This window comes from Lucilia sericata, unplaced genomic scaffold, assembly GCF_015586225.1.
Source record: "Lucilia sericata isolate MDLA Ls3-8-SP2 unplaced genomic scaffold, ASM1558622v1 Contig001807F_arrow, whole genome shotgun sequence".
NCBI lineage: Eukaryota > Metazoa > Arthropoda > Insecta > Diptera > Calliphoridae > Lucilia > Lucilia sericata.
This window is the reverse complement of record NW_023995706.1, coordinates 75,827-84,233: the sequence shown is the minus strand read 5'-3', so window position 1 is coordinate 84,233 and position 8,407 is coordinate 75,827.

Here is an 8,407-nt window from a genome sequence, read left to right as displayed (position 1 = left end):
AACTAACTAACTAACTAACTACTAACTAACTAACTAACTAACTAACTAACTAACTACTAACTAACTAACTAACTAACTACTAACTAACTAACTAACTAACTAACTAACTAACTAACAACTAACTAACTAACTACTAACTAACTAACTACTAACTAACTAACTAACTAACTAACTAACTAACTAACTAACTAACTAACTAACTAACTAACTAACTAACTACTACTACTAACTAACTAACTAACTAACTAACTAACTACTAACTAACTAACTAACTAACTAACTAACTAACTAACTAACTAACTACTAACTAACTAACTAACTAACTAACTAACTAACTACTAACTAACTAACTAACTAACTAACTAACTAACTAACTAACTAACTAACTAACTAACTAACTAACTAACTAACTAACTAACTAACTACTAACTAACCTAACTAACTAACTAACTAACTAACTAACTAACTAACTAACTAACTAACTAACTAACTAACTACTACTAACTAACTACTAACTAACTAACTAACTAACTAACTACTAACTAACTAACTAACTAACTAACACTAACTAACTAACTAACTAACTAACTACTAACTAACTAACTAACTACTAACTAACTAACTACTAACTAACTAACTAACTAACTAACTAACTAACTAACTAACTAACTAACTAACTAACTAACTAACTAACTAACTAACTAACTAACTAACTAACTAACTAACTAACTAACTAACTAACTAACTAACTAACTAACTAACCTAACTAACTAACTAACTAACTAACTACTACTAACTAACTAACTAACTAACTAACTAACTAACTAACTAACTAACTAACTAACTAACTAACTAACTAACTAACTAACTAACTAACTAACTAACTAACTAACTACTAACTAACTAACTAACTAACTACTAACTAACTAACTAACTAACTAACTAACTAACTAACTAACTAACTAACTAACTAACTAACTAACTAACTAACTAACTAACTAACTAACTAACTAACTAACTAACTAACTAACTAACTAACTAACTAACTACTAACTACTAACTAACTACTAACTAACTAACTAACTAACTAACTAACTAACTAACTAACTAACTAACTACTAACTAACTAACTAACTAACTAACTACTAACTAACTAACTAACTAACTAACTAACTACTAACTAACTACTAACTAACTAACTAACTAACTAACTAACTAACTAACTAACTAACTAACTAACTAACTAACTAACTAACTAACTAACTAACTAACTAACTAACTAACTACTAACTACTAACTAACTAACTAACTAACTAACTAACTAACTAACTAACTAACTAACTAACTAACTAACTAACTAACTAACTAACTACTAACTAACTAACTAACTAACTAACTAACTAACTAACTAACTAACTAACTAACTAACTAACTAACTAACTAACTAACTAACTACTAACTAACTAACTACTAACTAACTAACTAACTAACTAACTAACTAACTAACTAACTAACTAACTAACTAACTAACTAACTAACTAACTAACTAACTAACTAACTAACTAACTAACTAACTAACTAACTAACTAACTAACTAACTAACTAACTACTAACTAACTAACTAACTAACTAACTAACTAACTAACTAACTAACTAACTACTAACTAACTAACTAACTACTAACTAACTAACTAACTAACTAACTAACTAACTAACTAACTAACTAACTAACTAACTAACTAACTAACTAACTAACTAACTACTACTAACTAACTAACTACTAACTAACTAACTAACTAACTACTAACTAACTAACTAACTAACTAACTAACTAACTAACTAACTAACTAACTAACTACTAACTACTAACTAACTAACTAACTAACTACTAACTAACTAACTAACTAACTAATAACTAACTAACTAAAGCTACATACTAATAACTAAACTAACTAACTAACTAACTACTAACTAACTAACGAACAACTACTAACGACTAACTACTAAGCTAACTAACTAACTAACTAACTTACGAACTAACTAACTAACTTTTGTCCTACCTAGCTAGCTAGCTAGACAAAAGTGCACTTTTTTAGAGGACCGAGCTGTGTTGAATCTTAATCAGAATCACACTACGTTTTAAAGATATCGTGTCAATGAAGATTGAAAAAACCCCCGGATTCTGGCTATATTTAAGACATTACAATAGTATGAAGACATCTTTAATTGGACGGAAAGTCCAATCTGTTGACCTCCTTATGAGAAATTGTGACATATAAGGTTGTCAAAAAATAAATTCAAAATATTGTTAAGAATTCGGTTTTTCTTGATTAATGGTAATTTCATGCTTTAGGTTAAAATATTTCGAACATAAGGGAAACCTTTAGTTTAAAGTCGTCTCGTTCAACGTTCTAGTGACTTAATTATATATGTTTTCGTGCTGTTATAAAGTCTGAAATTTTTTCAAAAACGGAGTATTTTCAATCTTAAGAACACGATATCTCGAAGTAATTAATAATGATTTTGAGGCTTTATTCGGATTCAGTGCAGCTCAATCTTTGACAAAAGTATAAAGATCTGTGGGTTAAAAATTTTGTTGGCCTTTATTACCAATGCTTCAGAATTGCTTTAAATTATCTTTACTTGCTCAAAATCCTAACTTTTCTTTAAAATTTCCCTTTAAATAATTATATATCAATCGATAAAATTATCTTGTTAATTATCAAGTTCTATGTAACACAATTTCAATTCAGGATTTTAATCGGTTTAACATTATTTTATACGGAACAATACAAAACGTGTGTTTGTATATTTATAATGTATATACGTATGTATGTGCGTATATCATTAATATTATTGTTAATTATGATAAGATATACTCAATGAAATTTTGTACATACAATCGTGTAATTAAAACGAAATACTTAATCATTTACAAATGTTCAAAGTAAACAATTTAAGTTAATTAACTAAAGATTTACTTATTTATTTCATTAAAAGTATTCGTCAATCAATTAGAGACATTTAAAGAGGATTTTAATAAGGGACAATCATTTTAATTTGGTGTTATTGCAAAAAAGCCAAGAAAGTTTTGTTAATCTTTGTTATTAAGAATTTAGGAAAATATTTGCACGTTTTAAGATATTTAATAAATTGAATATTTGTAATGAATAGAAATGAAAAATATGTAATGAAAATTTAATTTATTTAACACTGAAAATGTTCTTTATAAATATCCCCTTCACCTTCATGACGTATACTTATGTATGAGTTTGTTATTCCGCTTTATAATATAAAGTATTTAAGGACTGGAACCTTATAGATATATCAGCTATCGCTGAGTCTATTATGATTTTGACATAAAGGTTAGTTTTGCCGAATTTCACCGAAATTCGAATTCGACGTTCAAGCATTTTCAGAGAGGGACTATGTAGGAGGCCTAGGGTCAAATAATGGCGGATCATTAGTATCATAAACTTATATAAAACTTGTGCCTATTTTGAAGAGGGATATTAATATATTTGGTATAACTATATAAATAAAATCCCACTTTACGATTTCTGAAGATTCTAGATCTAGTACACAGAGGGAAAATGAAATATAAACGCCTGGTACCAAATTGATACCAAAGAATTTATAATTTTTCAGTAACATCTGTTGTCAAAGTATATACATACGTACGATAACACTATGTAACGTTGACAACACAACGTTGTCAACATTGCAACAATTCGTTGTCGAAATCTAAATTTTATACACATCCGTTGTCTAAATGTTAACAAACGTTTTAAGCTCAGTATTGACAACGGATTGTTTGTCAATAGTGAACGTTTGTTAACGGATGTGTATAAAATTTAGATTTCGACAACGAATTGTTGCAATGTTGTCAATATTACATAGTGTTGTCGTACGTATGTATATACTTTTGACAACGGATGGTATTGAAAAATTATAAACAGTTTGGTGTCAATTTGGTACCAGGCGTGTATAATTCTTTTTCCCTCTGTGCAGTTTCCTAGATATACAAATTTTTGTATTTAATTTATATGGGAGGTGCTTAACACTTATTGAAATTCCGTCTATTTTTCTCATGTTCACATAAATGACAAAGTTTTTCGTGCAAAATTGTAAGATTCAAGCTCTAATAGTTTCCCAGATAAACGAATTTTTTATTTTAATTAAGATTGGAGGTGCCATGTCCCTACTTCTAGTCCAACAATTTATTACCGAAATATTCACATTTTTGTTTTTAATTCATATCGGAGGTGTCAAGACCCTCTAATGAAATTCCACTCATAGTTCTAATAGTTCCCCAGATAAAGGAATTTTAGTATCTAATCCATACGGGAAGGGCCACGCCCTCTTTTTATAATCCGCCTTTTTATACCCTCCACCACCATCAGTGGTGATAGAGGGTATAAATAACTTTGTCATTCCGTGTGTAACACCAAGAAATATTCATCTGAGACCCAACAAAGTATATTTATTCTGGGTCCTTATCAAATTCTGAGTCGATTTAGCTATGTCCGTCTGTCCGTCTGTCTGTGTAAAACACGCTCACGATAAAACGAAGCAATAGAGCTTAACCAAATTTACCCAAAATGTTCTTCATTTTCCTAAGTTCTTTGGTATTGCAAATGGGCAAAATCGGTTCACACCGGAAAAAGTTATGAATCAAAATTTAAAACAACCTCAGAAAAAAATAAGCATTTTTTACACATTCTGATATAATTTTCTCGAAAACTATGCAAGATAATTCCATGGAAATCACCATACATTAGTTTCTGCACAAGATCTTGATATCCGCTGAAAATTGCCAGAATCGGTCCACAATTTCATATACCTCCCATACAAAAGTACATATTCCCAGAAAATGGGTTTTTTGTTAATAACTTCCGCCACAATGTCGATATCTTCACAAAATTTTACAAGTCAAAATCTTATGTCATTAGAATTCTTTCAGAGGAAAAATTTTATGGATCGGTCCATAATTGGACATAGCTCCCATACAAGGTCCCCTCCCGAAAATCACTTAAACGCGCATAACTCATTACTAAATTAAGATATCCATATAAAATTTGGTATAAGTATTGCCCATATGCATAGAAATATTACTGTGAAAGTTTTTTCCGATCGGTCCATAATTGGTCATAGCTCCCATACAAGGTCCCCTCCCGAAAATCACTTAAACGCGCATAACTCAGTACTAAATTAAGATATCCATATACAATTTGGTATAAGTATTGCCCATATGCATAGAAATATTATTGTGAAATTTTTTTCCGATCGGTCCATAATTGGTCATAGCTCCCATACAAGGTCCCCTCCCGAAAATCACTTAAACGCGCATAACTCATTACTAAATTAAGATATCCATATAAAATTTGGTACAAGTATTGCCCATATGCATAAAAATATTACTGTGAAATTTTTTTCCGATCGGTCCATAATTGGTCATAGCTCCCATACAAGGTCCCCTCCCGAAAATCACTTAAACGCGCATAACTCATTACTAAATTAAGATATCCATATAAAATTTGGTACAAGTATTGCCCATATGCATAAAAATATTACTGTGAAATTTTTTTCCGATCGGTCCATAATTGGTCATAGCTCCCATACAAGGTCCCCTCCCGAAAATCACTTACACGCGCATAACTCATTACTAAATTAAGATATCCATATAAAATTTGGTATAAGTATTGCCCATATGCATAGAAATGTTACTGTGAAAATTTTTTTCGATCGGTCCATAATTGGTCATAGCTCCCATACAAGGTCCCCTCCCGAAAATCACTTAAACGCGCATAACTCATTACTTAATTAAGATACCCATATGGTACAAATATTACTCATATGCACAGAAATATTACAGATAATTTTTTTTCCGATCGGTCCATAATTGGTCATAGCTCCCATACAAGTTCCCCTCCCGAAAATCACTTAAACGCACATAACTCATTACTAAATTAAGATATCCATATAAAGTTTGGCAGAAATATTGCTCATATACAGAGAAATATTACTGTTAAATTGTTTTCCTATCGATCCATAATTGATCAAAGCTCCCATACAAGGTCCCTTTCAGAAAAACACTTAAAGGCACATAACTCATTACCAAATAATGATATAAATAAATACTATTTTTGTTCATAAATACTATTTTGTAATGCAAAAAGCACTTAATGTTATTTCAAAAATTTTTCACGATCGGTCTATATTTGGTCATATCTCTCATACTAGGTCCTGCCCCTAAAAGCGCTTTAACCGTATTTAACTATTTGCATTATCAATTTGTGTAGAACAAAATTATATATAGGTATGTATTTTTAAAATCCTTAAATCTTTCACACACATGCATACATGCAAATACGAGATATCGCTAAAGCATATCTTAGGGCGCTATACAAATTTAAATGAAAGTGGCGTTTCTAATGTTCAATAAATCTTGGAATTGTAGTAGATTTAAGCTGTTTAAATCTTGGGATTTTTCTATTTAAGACATGAGAAAACTTATTTCTACAAATATTTTATTAATTAGAAATGTATTAATACAAAAGTTGCTGGTGGAGGGTATTTAAGATTCGGCTCAGCCGAATATAGCACTCTAACTTGTTTTTACTAAATATTCAGGTTGTTAAAAAAGTGATGACTCTAGTTGACATGTTTTGCCAGATATACTAATTTAAGTTTTTTTATGTGATAGCTGCCACGCTTACTATAAATAGGATGCTCATTTTATGCTAACATATTTATATGGATGTCAAATATGTCCGTACATAATTTGATTGTTCTGGCTGTTGCAGTTTCTGAGATATGCCACTTTTAGTACTTATTGTGCATGAGAGCGTGGCACCTAGACCACTTGAAATTTTAACTATCATATATAGTTCCTACCAGACATATAAAGACACTATAAAATGTTCAGAAAAATATGTTCAACGTTTTAGCAGTCTATAAAGTCTGATCAAGCACACATTCGCCCAATTTATGGAGTCTGGTTGTATGGGGGCTAGGTGAAATAATGGACCGATATCAATCAAAATCAATACGGATCGTCCTTAGGGTCAAAAGTAGTACGTGTACGAAATTTCTACTTATACATATATCTACAAAGTTTTACATGGACAGACAAACATACAGACAAACAGACAGACAAACAGACAGACAGACAAACAGACAGACAAACAGACAGACAAACAGAGAGACTAACAAACAGACAAACAGACAGACAGAGAGACAAATAAACAGACAAACAAACAAAAGACAGACGGACATGGCTTAATCGACTCAAACATTTATTATGAACCAATTGGTGGTGTAGGGTATAAAAATGATAATTTTTGTTGTTATATAGTAAAGCATAGTGAAACCATTTCACCATTATCCACAAATTACAATACTAATTGAATATTTTCCCTAACTAACAAATAACGAAAAACAATTATGCCATAAAAAAAACATTAAACTAGAGCATAAACGTTATAACAATAACGTTTAAAGTTTATAGACATACTCATAAAGTAACATTTTTATGCTCATATAAACTAAAGGATGAAACTAAGAGAGAGAAAGAGAGAGAGAGCTTTTATATTGGCCAAGAGAAAGGGATATTTACACTTTTTTGGGGAAGCAAAGTATAACAGTTTATTAAGCTAATAATTTCCCTGTATTAAGGGGTAATTGAGGGAAATATTCAGAAATAACATAAAGAGAAGGCAGAAAGCTGCAAGTAGGCAAAAAGGACACGTTTTAAAGGGACTGTTTGAAAAGAAAAACAAACAATTGTTTTGTTTGTTAAGTGGTTTTTGGAAGAATTACTTTTGTTTAAAAAAATACTGACAGCAGTTTTATAAGATATTTTAAAAGATAACAAGTTTCTTTAAAGGATATGATTTTAAAGTTTAGGCTGAAGTTTTTTGCTTATAATTTATGTTTTAAGATTGTAATATATAAAAATTTTTATATAATTTATTAAAATGTTTATGACCTAACCATTGTATATATGGTTTAACCATAAAGTATGTTAAAATAACAAAAAATTTCGTTATTTTAAACAACACAAAGAAACACAACACATTTACGCAGAAAAAGAGCAAAAAGTCGAAAACAGCTTTTTGTCTCTTGAGACAAAAACTTGAATAAAAAACAAAAATTATATACAAAACAACTGCAAGTAATAAGGATATGACCTACGCAATAATACTAATGTAAAAACAAACAACAACAAAACCCAAGTCCTTTTTGAATGAAATTGTGTAAAGAGCAAGAGCATAAGGATATAAAGAAGAGAAATAAGTTTTTGTTAAATTGTAAACAAGAGTTCAAGTTAAAAAGCTTTTTAACGTTATTAACGTTATAAACTAAAGAAATCGTTAGATTTGTTCAATAACAACAATTCGTAAGG